Raw genomic sequence first — 13,065 nt, 5'->3', positions numbered from 1 at the left:
AGCAAAGAAGGCCGACCCAGCAAACATATGGTTGTTGAGCAGGTCGTCGCGAGCGCGGACCTCCTGGAACCTCCTTTCAGTTGGAGGCACAGCATGAGCCCAGAATTCCGCACACACACCCATGGACTGAAAGGTGCTGTCTTCAGTTATATTCCATCTCGGGCGGTAAATGTGATCGGATTCCTGCAAAAGCAAAGTAATTATCAAAGTTATCAAAAAACTAAGATGGAAGTCCGCGCAGCGGAACAAAAAATAACCTATACCTGCGGGGATGAAGCAGAAAAGTCATCGTCAGCCCTACGAGAAGGCTCCGCCGCGAAACCTCGTGGCGCAGCAGGGCTGGCGCGGGCGCCCGCGGAGTCTTCAACTTCAAACTCCTCACCCTCCTCTGAAATAGGCCTCTTCTCCTGCGACCTAGAATCAAAATCGGTCTCGCGGGGAGGGCTGTGTGCAGGAGGAGGTGAGGGAGGTATCGACGCCGCCAAGTCAGCGCGCAAAACGGTCTCCTGCTCCTTAGTAATGCCGATGAGGGGAGATTCATCGCTTGCAGGAGCAGGAGCAGAGCCAACGGCGCTGGGAACGGCGCCAGGAGTGCCGCCAGAAGCTTGTGCACCAGCTACGGCTTCTATGAAAATCAACAACAAGAAATGGTTAAGGACTTGATCTAAAAGAAAGTCAGAAAATAAGAGCGCAATACGTACCTAGGCACAACTCCGTTCGCGCAGCAAACATCGCCATGAAGTCCATTCTACCCTTCTTTGAGGGTAAAACGGGGGACTTCGAAGCGACCTCCGGCGCAGCCTCGGCATATTGTTGCGCTGTCGCCGGCTCTACAAACATTTGAGTACTACAAGATTCATTAGTAATCCTATAAGGATCGCGCTCATAGAAACATAAAGGATAAGCAAAGTTTACCTGTCGCGGGCGTTTCAGCCGCGCGAAGGGAGGAGGTAGTGGCACCATGCCTCAGATGGACAGGAGGTCTGCCCACTTTTTGAGGCAGGGAAGACAAGGAAACCTTGGTGGTAAATTCCTGGGTTTTCCCAAATCCTCCCGCCCGAGTAGGAGGATCCTGAACAACAGGGGCAACATCTTTCTTCTGTTTCTTACTGGCCCCTGCGCCAGTTTTCCCCTTAGCTTTACGCTTTAGTTGGGGCGCCTCCTCCTCCTCCTCCTCTTCCGCGAGCTCCAGCTCGTAGTTCTCCAGCGCATCTACAATACATGCAACACAAGTGTTAGCAAAATTTGGTATTATAAAGGAAAATGAATAAGTACAAAGGCTTACCAGGCGCATCGCTGTCGAAGACAAATCCCAGATCAACAGGGATGAACATGTCATCAAAGCGATCCGGGAAACCAACCTCCCCAGCGCCAAGCGCGACGGAGCCACCCTCCATGTGCTCATCATAGGCAGCATGGATATACTCCTTGGTGACTGCACAAAACAAGTCAAATGAGTTCAGCAAAAATAATTATATTCGCGCAGAAGTAAAGCAATGAGATAAAACTTACATAACCCGTCGACTTGGATAACGGGCTCAAGCGCGCTGTCCGCCCACCTCTTGCTCATACCAACCCCCACCAGCGCCTCCTCACAAATGTTCTTGGCGGGGGATGGCTCAGCGGTCAGCTTATTAACCCAGGCGCCAGTTGGGTTCTTGAGGACACCCACATCCGCAGGCGCAGAAGAAATCGCGCGCATGGTCATGCGGATGGGGATCACACCAGCCCTTATGTAAAAGAACCTCTCAGACCAGTCATGAAGGCTCTTGAATGAAACAGTGGAGCACTTCACCTTCTGACTGCGAGGAATAAAAGAGAACCAATTGTCTTGGATCTTGGGCTTGTAAAAATACTGAAAGCGCCGAGGGGTGGGCTCCTCGCGCTGGGATTTGCACATAAACTCAAAGTGAGTCATGCGCACAAGTCCAAACGGATGGACTTGGGATATATGAATCCCATAAAACTGAAGCAGTGCACCCACAAACCTTGTCATCGGGAGACGAAGGTTGCAGTGGGTGAAAAAATGGCTATATAGCCGGTAGGCGGGTCCGCCGCCGTTTGCCCGGCACCAGGCAACATGCAGCCAAACAGGGTGGGAAAACCCTGAGAGGTGATAAGGCGGTCAAGATCAGACTGCCTCAATTTGCAGGGGATTTCATTCCACCTCTTCACCGCCTTGGTCCTTCCTACCTCCTCCGATGAGCCCTCAGCAGCCTTCTTCCCCTTGCCGGTCTTCTTCAATGTAGACATTACTAACGATTTTCTACGGCAAGGTATGGGGGTGATCGTGTTGTCTGAACTATCAGACATACAACGGTGACAAAGAACAAATGATGCCTCTGAACAACAGATATTTGGGAAGCAGAACAAAGATAATCAGAAGACAAAAGAAAGAAAAACTCAGAAGAATAAACAAGAAGATGAAGGATAAAAAAAAACTCTAAGGGCTGGCTTTTATAGGCCCAGGAGAGAGAAATTTTGCTGCTGAATGGACCTCACGTGCCCCCACTCGCAGGTCTTGGCCAATGCGAGCGCGACACGTGTCCCTGACACTGTGTGAGGGGACATGAAAGGAAACTAGACGGCTGCTGCCAGAGTCCACGCGCCACCACTCGCAGGAACGGACCAACGTGAGCGCGACACGTGTCCCTGACAGCATGTGAGGGGACACGAAAGGCAACTGTAGCACCTCGAGCACACGAAAAGGTCTGACACGTCTCCATCACTGACCCACGTCAGCAACAACCAACCACGTCCAGGGACGATTCGTTTGCACCCAAGAGGATAGAATTTCGCGCAACGGTGAATAATAAGAAGAAAAAGACAAAACACCTATTAAAAGAGCAAACTATTTAGTCTAACATCTATCTTACCTTGCTCGCGCGAGACAAGACACACATTAGACTAGGGGGGCTTGAAGAGGTATGTACCCGCCTCAACACGGATAAGGCGGGTCAACCCACAAGATATAGACAACAGGCTTGAAATCAAGATATTATGAAGGCGCTAAGCCAAAACCTATGCGCATGGCGCATACCACACATGCTCAGGCATCATATGCCCAAGCACCACACATGCTCAGGCGTCATATGCCCAGGCACCACATATGCTCAGGCATCATATGCCCAGGCGTCACATATGCGCGTGGCGCATCAGCGCGCGGCGCATATCACATCTGCGCATGAAACATCTGCGCGTGAGAATAAAGAGAAGACCTCGCGCATCCTCAGGATTGGCGCATATCACACATGCACATAATCAACCTCGTCCTTATCCAAATCAGGATTAGGGCAACCTTGATTGTGCACGTCAGACAACCTTCCAGAAGGTATCTTTTTAAGGAATAAGAATATGCTGCTGTTGACAGAAGCCAAATGAAAGGTGGACAACTCAGCATGACACATGTGCTACCACGTGATTACAACCAATGAGAAAGCACCAGGTGTCCCAGAGGACACGTGGCGCAGAGCAATTGGAGGAGGCCAACAAGGCTGAGCTCAATCAGTGGAAACCCTAGCACTATAAATACAGCATCAACTCCACATTGATGGACACACATTCATACTCATTCAAGGACATTCAATCACATTCAATCACATTGAAGCAGACAGTTATAGCCAGTAACATACAATCACATCAAATTATAGAGTATTCAGCTATTAAGCAATACTCTCAGAATTCCTTACTCTGACACATCATTATCTTCTCCACAAAATACTTATTCTCACACCGGAGGGTTACCCCAAAGAGGACCCCTCTGTCCCTTTCTGAGGGGTAAGTTGACGGTGCTGTTCATTTTGTAGGTGGAAGAACCCAGATCCAAGAGAAACCATCGGTGAAATTGCATAATCACACCCGAGGAAAGTAGATCGTCTACCAGTGAGTCGATCCACGTTTCTTCATCATGCTTTTCTCAAATCAAGACCCGTTGAAACCGGACAAAAATCTGAACTTGAGGTGTATTTGGAAGATCCAAATGAAAAATGTGTGGAGTCACAATACGATGTGCTAAAATGGTAGAGTCAACATTGTAGAAAGTATCCAGTTTTAAGTAAGATGGCTAAAGAGATTTTTTGCATTCCGATCACAACTGTTGCTTCAGAATCAGCCTTTTGTGCCGGTGGACGGATACTGAATGATTATCGAAGCTCTCTTTCAAAAGATATGGTGGAACTTCTTGTTTGTGGAAGTGATTGGTTAAAGGCCGGCTCAAAAGCAACTATAAAAACATTGGAAGTAAGTTTAAATTACATTATTTGTCTATATTTATTCTTATACATTGTGCACTAACGTTATTGGTTGCTTAGAATGTGTAGCAATATGCAAAAGAAGAAGAAAAATTGGATATTGAAGTGTTGATTCCATACGAATGTACTGGCAATTGAAAAAAAGGGGTATTTTTTGACATGTTTTGTCAAATATATTTGCCATGTTTTTTTTATTTGATTTGATTAACTGATATAAGCCTTTAAATAATATATATTGTTCATTTTTCACTATTTGGCCCGTTTGACGTATTGTAATTAGTTGTGTTTAATTGGTTGGAATAATAGGTGATATCTATCGGTCTGAATTTTGAAGCCGGATTTTGATGATGAAGACGCCGATAGCCCGCTTGAACTTAAACATGCTTTTTTTGGGATTTTGTTGATGAAGGCGTGGATATCCCACTTGAACTTAAACATGTTTATTTTGAGCGAAATAATTTTACATTTGTATATGTTGAACTTGTTATGTATGTTGGTTGAATGGAAATGGTATTATGGTAGCATTTAAATTGAATATTGAAACTGAGCGAAATCGAGCAAAACCGAGCCGCTCGGTTGTAAACCAAGCGAGTTCGAGCAAGGTTTTTCTGCTCGTTTCTTTAAATTCGTACCGAACCGAGCTGCTCGGTTTCAATTCGAGCCGAGTTCGAGCAGAGGCTCGCTCGGTTCGGCTCGGTTCGTGAACAACCCTAATTTGTACTTTTGTGATCATGTTTATAGACTTATAAGGGTTTGCTCTTTTTGGCTTTATTTTAAATATCCACAACCCCACTTAGGAATTGTGAATACCCAGATGAATAGATTGCATACAGACCCATGGTCTCCGGACCCGAAGCATCCCATCATACAAGATTTAAGGTTATAAAACCATATGCCAATGAGGTGTAAAACACTATACTAGCATTTTAAGTTTATATCACAGGCTACACGGCATACTCTAACGTTAAACTACCCAAGCATCATATGATAACATATTCAAATTTCTTAAAACTCATAACATTTCCACTTTTTCATACCAAAAAATGAGGCTTGAGCATGGCCCGACCTTTCATCACTTATTTTCCATGGACAAAACACTTTACCCACAAAAGATTTCCGTTTTAACCATTTTATTAAATTGCCCTTTCATTTTCAAGGCTGAGCCTACCGACACATCCCAAGTTAAGTGCGTTTTCTTTTATATATCTCATATTATTAGTAGTTTGAAAAAACCGATTTCCAATAAATATCATCATCTCCTACTTTAACGCAAAAAACTAAATTCAAGGGACATTTTTAAAACATTTTATTTATTTATTTTTTTTAAATTTTTAAATTTTTTTTATGAAAACTACGACTGATTGAAAACTACGACTCAATTATCCTATCCCCATACTTAAATTTTGCATTGTCCATAATGCAAGGATAAGGACGACTTAAAATAAAAATAAAATACAAATAAAGTCGGTCTACAAAAAAAACTAAACTACTAAAATAAAAACAAAAGCAAAATAGAAAGTTAATAAGCTAGATAATGGAAAAGATTTAGCTGGTAATATGCGAATGAAAAATGATGCCAAGGTCTTCTTCCATAAATGCCCTCTAACTACAAACGTGCTCAGCAAATGGTGACTCCTTCTCTCACACACGAACGTAAGCGGCCAAACAAAAAAAAAACAAACATATCTAAAAAAATGTATCTTATCATAACGATAGATATTATGCAATTAAAGTATGTCAACAACCCACGAATAAATCATGAATAAATAGTAGAAAATAATTATAAAACATAAAGTATATGGCTTGGCTGCTCCATCCCCACACTTATCTTTTTCAATAGATTTTTTTTTCCTTAGGGATTGTCTCTCTAGCTCAATCAATCTCTCTTCACATCTAGCAAAACTCAAAAAAAAAAAAACACAAGACAAAGAAGAACTACAAATTTTACGTTAGCGACTCGATGACTCATACAAGACTCGGAAAACTAGACCTTAGAGCATGACTCATAATACTAAACCAAACACAAGGAATCACACCCTAATGATCAACCAAAGAAATTAAAAATAAATAAAAAAAAAAAAAAATCTGGGCTGTGAAAGGTGGCCGCGCCGCGCGACCTGGAATCTTCATGGCGTCGCGCGGCGCCTTTCTGGCAATCATCTTCGCGTCGCGCGGAGGGGAGATGGGTACCCCGTCGCGCGGCGCGACGGGCTCTTTTGGCATAAAGTTTTTTCGTTTTTTGCCCCCTTTTTCCTTATAAAAAATTCCAGTAAATTACCAAGTATTTGTTATGCCAATTTTATGTCATTTTTTAATGTAACACTTACCTGGCATCTCTTAAATTCCTGTAAATCCGTCTCTCCATGATGATGATGATTCCTTGGAATGACTTGACGATGCAACACAAAACTAAGAAAAACTAATGTTAGTGACACAAAGAAAATAATAATTAAAATAGAGGAGAATCTACAAACTCTACACTTGAGTTTTCACTCAAGAACCCATGTTATGCGAATCACGTGGCGGACCGAGTGGAGCTTCCTCCACCTTGGTAGAACTCCAATGGCCTCAAAGGTTTCGATTCACGATCCGACCATTCGTCTATCTTTATCTTCTTCTTTCTAACTCCACGAACCTTCTCAAACTTACGCTTTCCACCACCAATTTCTCCAACACACTTCACCATTTCCCGAGAACTCAAAACCTCTCGCTCAATCCCCACACTAAATCTCACCAAACGGGAATTGTCAAGACGAGGGCCCATGCCCGAGAAAAATGATTCTATCGAGTAAACTGGGTGACATGGATTAATGAGACCGTCTTGACCACTCGGATGTCTCATGGACTTCGCCAAATAGGTGGCACTATCATCACCGGCTCTAAGAGTGATCTTACCTTCAAACACGTCAATGACCGCCCTAGAAGTACGTAAAAACGGATGACCTAAAATGATAGGAACTCTCTCATCGGCCTCCATGTCCAAAACAACAAAATCAGTGGGAAAACCAAATTATCAACCTTAACGAGCATATTCTCCACGACACCCCTCGGATACTTAACGGAACGATCGGCTAAAGACAACGTCATACGAGTAGGGGTGAGCTCTCCTAGGTCCAACTTTTCATATAATGAATATGGCATGAGGTTTATACTAGCTCCTAGATCGGCCAATGCTTGACATGTCATGTCACTTCCGAAAAGGAATGGAATGGTAAAAACACCGGGGTCGGGTAATTTCTCCGGTACTTTATTAAGAACTACCGCGGAACACTCTCCATTTAGCGAAACAATCGAAAGCTCCTCCAACTTATCCTTTCTTTTAAGAAGGTCTTTCAAAAATTTGGCGTATTTAGGCATATGCTGGAGGACTTCAACGAATGGGAGGTTGACATTCAATTGGCTAAATATATTGAGAAAATGCTCGTAATATTTCGTATACTTTTGATTCTTTAGACGAGCAGGATACGGAACATAGGCAAGGTCAATGGTGTGTGGTGGTGGCCGGACTCCAACCGGCTTCTTCTCAACTTGCGGTTCTATGATTGGTGTTGTACCTTGTGACCTACCCAGAGCCTCTACCTCTATCTCCTCATCTACCAACTCATCGTCCCCATCTTTCCCAATTTCTCTACTAACTACCCCGCACCAAAAACCCTACCACTACGAGTGGAGATGGCTTTCAATTGAGCAGCCGGATTAGTTTGAGGATACCCGAAAACTGACCTGGGGTCCTTTCTTCTAAACGATGAGCAATATCACCAACAGTTCTTTGAATATCGAGAATAGAAGATTGTTGATTCTTGAAGAGAAAATCGTGTTCGACAAACTTTTTCTGTGTAACCTGATCTCTCTCCAAGATTTGCTTCATCATCTCTTCCAAACGCCCAATTCCACCGTTCGAATCCTGCACATTATTTTGAACATTAGTACCATCGGCATTATTATTATTGAAATACTGACCTTGTACTTGATTATAAGAGTTTTGAAATCCGGGTGGTGCACCCGACGGACGCCAATTAGCATTATTTTGATTCGGGTTCTTTTAGGTGTTCCAACTCTGACTGTTGTTATTATATGTGTTTGGAAACCTATTCTGACCAGCAACAAAATCGACCTGTTGATTCATCACCGGGCACTCCAACGTACCATGTCCACCTCTACAAAACTCACACCTGTCCACCTTGGCTTTCAACTCCTTAACCTCTCTAGTTAATGATTCTAAAGCAGCAGCCACACTAGTATCCAGATTAACTTGGTGTACACCTCGAGCGGACGATGATTTACTAGTGACGGGAGTGGAATTCCCGCGATGTGGCTCTTTGGCATAATCGGATTGAGCAAAGCTCTCAAACATATCGTTACATTCTATGACATTCTTCTTTGCCAATAAACTTCCTCCTGCGGCCGTGTCGAACCGAACTTGGGTTTCGTAGTTCAACCCATTGTAAAATTTTTCCACGAGATCCCATGGTGTGAGACCATTCTGTGAGCAACAGGATAGCATGTTCTAAAAATGCTCCTAAGCATGACAATATTTTTCCCCCGGTTCCATGTGAAAAGAATGAATTTGATCACGAAGAACAACCGCTTTAGCAGGTGAGAAATACTTCTTAATAAAAGCTGAACGTAACGCCTCCTAAGTAGTGAACGTGCCAGGTGGTTGAGTGTCAAGCCAAATAGCAGCTTTACCTACAAGTGAAAACGGAAATAAATGTAAGAAAATAGCATCTTCAGTAGAACCTTGTAATTAAACGTTTTCAAAACGTGGTAAAGTCGGTTGATGTGAGCCGGTGCATCCTCGTCGTCACGCCCATGAAACTGATTTGTTTGAACGATGTTGTTCATGACGTATGACGGAATTTGCCACTAGTTGGGGTTGTCGATCTGGGGAACGACGATGCACGATTGGTTCCCGGTTAAGCCATCGAAAGCTTGAGCAGCAATTGTTCTGTCATCAGCCATTTGAACGTCAGGTCGACTTCTCGGACTTTCTAGTGGTTAACTGTGCGGTGACGATTTTGGTGTAGAAGTAGCTTCTGACGGTGGTTTTTCTGCTGACAAGCTGGTCTTGGTCTTGAACAGAGAAAAATCCAGATTATCTAACGGTGGGCCTTGCGAACGAAGATGTGGCATAAACCAGAAACACGCAAAAGACCAATTAAGTAGACTAAAAATAAAAACTAAAACAAAAATAAACTAAAATTTAACTAGACTCCTACGACTCAAACGAAAATTAAACAAATAGCACGTATGTATCCAGTAAGTCCAATTAACGCAAATAACGCAATTGCCAAGAGTCCCCGGCAGCGGCGCCAAAAACTTGATGTGGTGAAAACAGTCAATTAAATATTAACTAAACTAAACAAGTAATAAAAACTAGACTTAAGACTCAACTACACAAAACACCGGCAATTGAACCGATCAATTGTACTAAAGCTAAGTAAGTCCGGAATTCACAGGACTCTATAAATTACGTTAATTAACTAATTAGACTCAACTTATGACACAACTATTTATTATTAACGTTTTAAGGGGGTTTTTAAAGAAATATTAAACTAAGAAATTAAATACACGAGTAAACTAGAAAACAAGCAAACCAACAAAAGATCGAAACCAATAAGAGAAGGAATCTACCTAGGTAAGAATCCCATGTATCAACAATCATCAAGAAATGGACAACTAATATGATATGGAAACTGATTTATAACCGTATATATATAACAAACCCCAGAGAACCCTTGATCGCATCAAGTAAAATCCTAAAGAATAATTATTAGATTATTAAGCAATATGTTATATTGATTTCCTTATTGTTATTAATTAAGGTTAACTAATAGTATCTAAAGCAAGCAATCTCACGAAACACTAAACTCTAGATAACTTGATAAGCTAAACACGACATAATGAACAAGGATTAACACAATAACCAAGCAAGAATGTTGTCAATAATCTACCCTAGAATGTGATTGACCAAGACACATGAACATCTCCTCACTTCACAGCTATTGGAATTTAGTAGAACATTTAAAACCCTAACCAACGATTAACAAGCTTCTACGATCTAATAGGCCTATTCAATCACAATACTCAAAACGCCAAGTAATGATTAAACATAAACCCTAAATCTAAAGAACACAATCAAGAGATAAAAGATCTATGTGAAGCAATAGTTAATAATCAATCAAGATAATAAATACTCATATGCATCATGAAATCAAAATCAAGTCTTTACTATTAAATTAACGAAACCATAATCAAAACAATCGTCCAAAGCAAGAATCAAATCAAAACATGTTCATCAAACCTAGGTAGACATGAAGTCTAGCCTAGTATAGTCATAATCAAAGACAAATAAGTAGAACAAAGAACAAAGGGAAATATCAAGAAAGATAATGAACAAGAACAAAGATAAAGAACGAGAGAACACGTCTTAATCGACCATTGAACACCCGTATGAAAGCTTGATGATCCTCCTTGATTCCTAGCCTCAAAAGACCTTCAATATTAGCTCTAACCCTTGGAAAATCGGCTGCAATATGTATGATATTCGTCTAGGTTATAATCCTTTTTATATTAAACGAGTTGGGCTTGGACTTTGAAAAATATGGCTGGTCAGAGAATGGAGGCGCCACGCGGCGGGCTTAGGCTCCCCGGTCGCGCGGCGCGACGAAGGTAATGGGTTACTCCTACAGCACGTCCTTGTACAATGCTTAAGGCTCTCGTCAAGTCATCATGCCCCTTATGCCCTGGGCGACACACGTGCTACAATGGCTGGGACAAAGGGTCGCGATCCCGCGAGGGTGAGCTAATTCCAAAAACCCATCCTCAGTTCGGATTGCAGGCTGCAACTCGCCTGCATGAAGCCGGAATCGCTAGTAATCGCCGGTCAGCCATACGGCGGTGAATCCGTTCCCGGGCCGAAATAGGATTCGTTTTGGCTAGAGCGCCTAAATCCGCTATATATTTGAGGCCCATTTATGAACAAGAAAATGACATCGTGATTTGGATTGGATCTCGATGAAACAATCCATCAATGAGAAGTTAATTGGATAAGTTTAATGAATTCTTTTTTTTTCTTTTTTGTTAGTTTAGCCAATTTATCATAAAAGGTAAAAGGGGGTAAAGGAACTATGTGTTGATTGTCCTCTAAATTGAAATTTTCTTCTTTGGTATGTAAAAAGGGAATCAATAAATCAATCAAATTCCGGGAGGCTTCGTGAAGTGCTTCTTTAGGAGTTAAACTTCCATTTGTCCCTGAAATTGAATTGTACATCCAGTATAGTCCTAAGAAGACATGGTCCCAAGCTGTTACTTGACATGCCCCCCCCCTTCCAGGCCCATCACAAGGAAAACGAAACCCAAGATTTGCTTTATCCGGTATCAAACGGGAGCTACGAGCAAATAGAACACCTTTCAGAAGGGGCTTTGTTTTTGTCGTAGTATTCATATGAAGAATATCGCTATTCTTCATATGAATAAAAAAGTAACCAACTTTATAATGTATAATATTATCATCTAATGAGTTATAGTATCCATGTTATATGCAAGTAACCCGATGCACACATGTACTGTCCTATTAGGATAAATAATAAGGAAATGGCGTATCAATTCAAGCTATAAATAAATAAAAAGATAAAAAGAAATAATAATAACCTGGGCGGACGACGGGAATTGAACCCGCGCATGGTGGATTCACAATCCACTGCCTTGATCCACTTGGCTACATCCGCCCCTCTACTATTATCTAGTATCTAGTATTATGCTCGTGGTGACTTCTCAGTTAGGAATTATCATTGCCCCTTCTAAATGGTTACAGGACTAGGACCCGTGATTTGACCCAAAACAAAGGCGCTACCAAGCTGCGCTACATCCCTTTCATTTGGTCTACAGTGTCATTGTAGAGAATCCCTGCCCTGTTTTCCACAGCGGCAGCTACCTGGACCTCTTTCCTAAAATATGCTTTTTGCTTACGCTTCTTCGTCAAGCTTTCGAGCAGAATATCCATACCTTTCTTTTCCCTTTACGATATAAACTAAGGATTTATCCAGTTTCTGTTTCTCTGGTGTCTTTACCTATGGAATACTGATATACGATTAGGTTTTATGAATTCTTTATTCAATTATGACATAAATGAAATTTGAAATTCTTGAGTAGTCTACTTCCTCTCGAATGATGAATCCCGTAATTCTTAATTAAAGAGAGTACCTTGAAATTCATAAGGGCAATTCCTCGCACATCATTAAGGGAGCCATTGAAAGGTGACTAAAACACCAGAAACGGGGACTACCCGAGCTAATGATAGAGGCAAGAACACTTTCCGGCCAAGTCCCATTAATTGATCATCTTTTATTGAATCATCGTGGTTCTAGTATGAATCTGAGGTTTGAATCGATTCATAGGGTCTTAACAAGAGAATTCCTATAAATAATAAGCAAGCTAAAGCTACCTTGAATCAAATCAATCAATGAATGAAAAACAAAACCGCTTACCGAGAAATAGAAAGGAAGGACAAGTTGGTTTGAGGACCCGTTGGTCAAAGGAAAGGGGGTCCTGATTCCGGGACGGAGCCGTATGACGCGAGAGTCTCACGTACGGTTCCTTTGAGAAGGGTGTGATACCACCACCTATCAGGCCCGGTGGGTTCCCTTAACCAAGCCACTGCCTATGAGTCGCCGGCTCATTCTTCAACAGGCACGCGGTCAGAGGCCCGGGCTCCTCCCACTGCTTGGGAGCTTACGGTTTCATGTTCTATTTCACTCCCCGATGATATGCCGTGGAGAAGAGCTTACTTATGAGCGGAAGACGAAGTCGCAGG

This window comes from Bidens hawaiensis, unplaced genomic scaffold (assembly GCF_021521415.1).
Source record: "Bidens hawaiensis isolate Kalapana, Puna unplaced genomic scaffold, B.hawaiensis_p1.1 tig00014715_1, whole genome shotgun sequence".
Lineage (NCBI taxonomy): Eukaryota > Viridiplantae > Streptophyta > Magnoliopsida > Asterales > Asteraceae > Bidens > Bidens hawaiensis.
The sequence above is the reverse complement of the archived record's forward strand: the minus strand, read 5'-3'. Positions refer to the sequence as shown.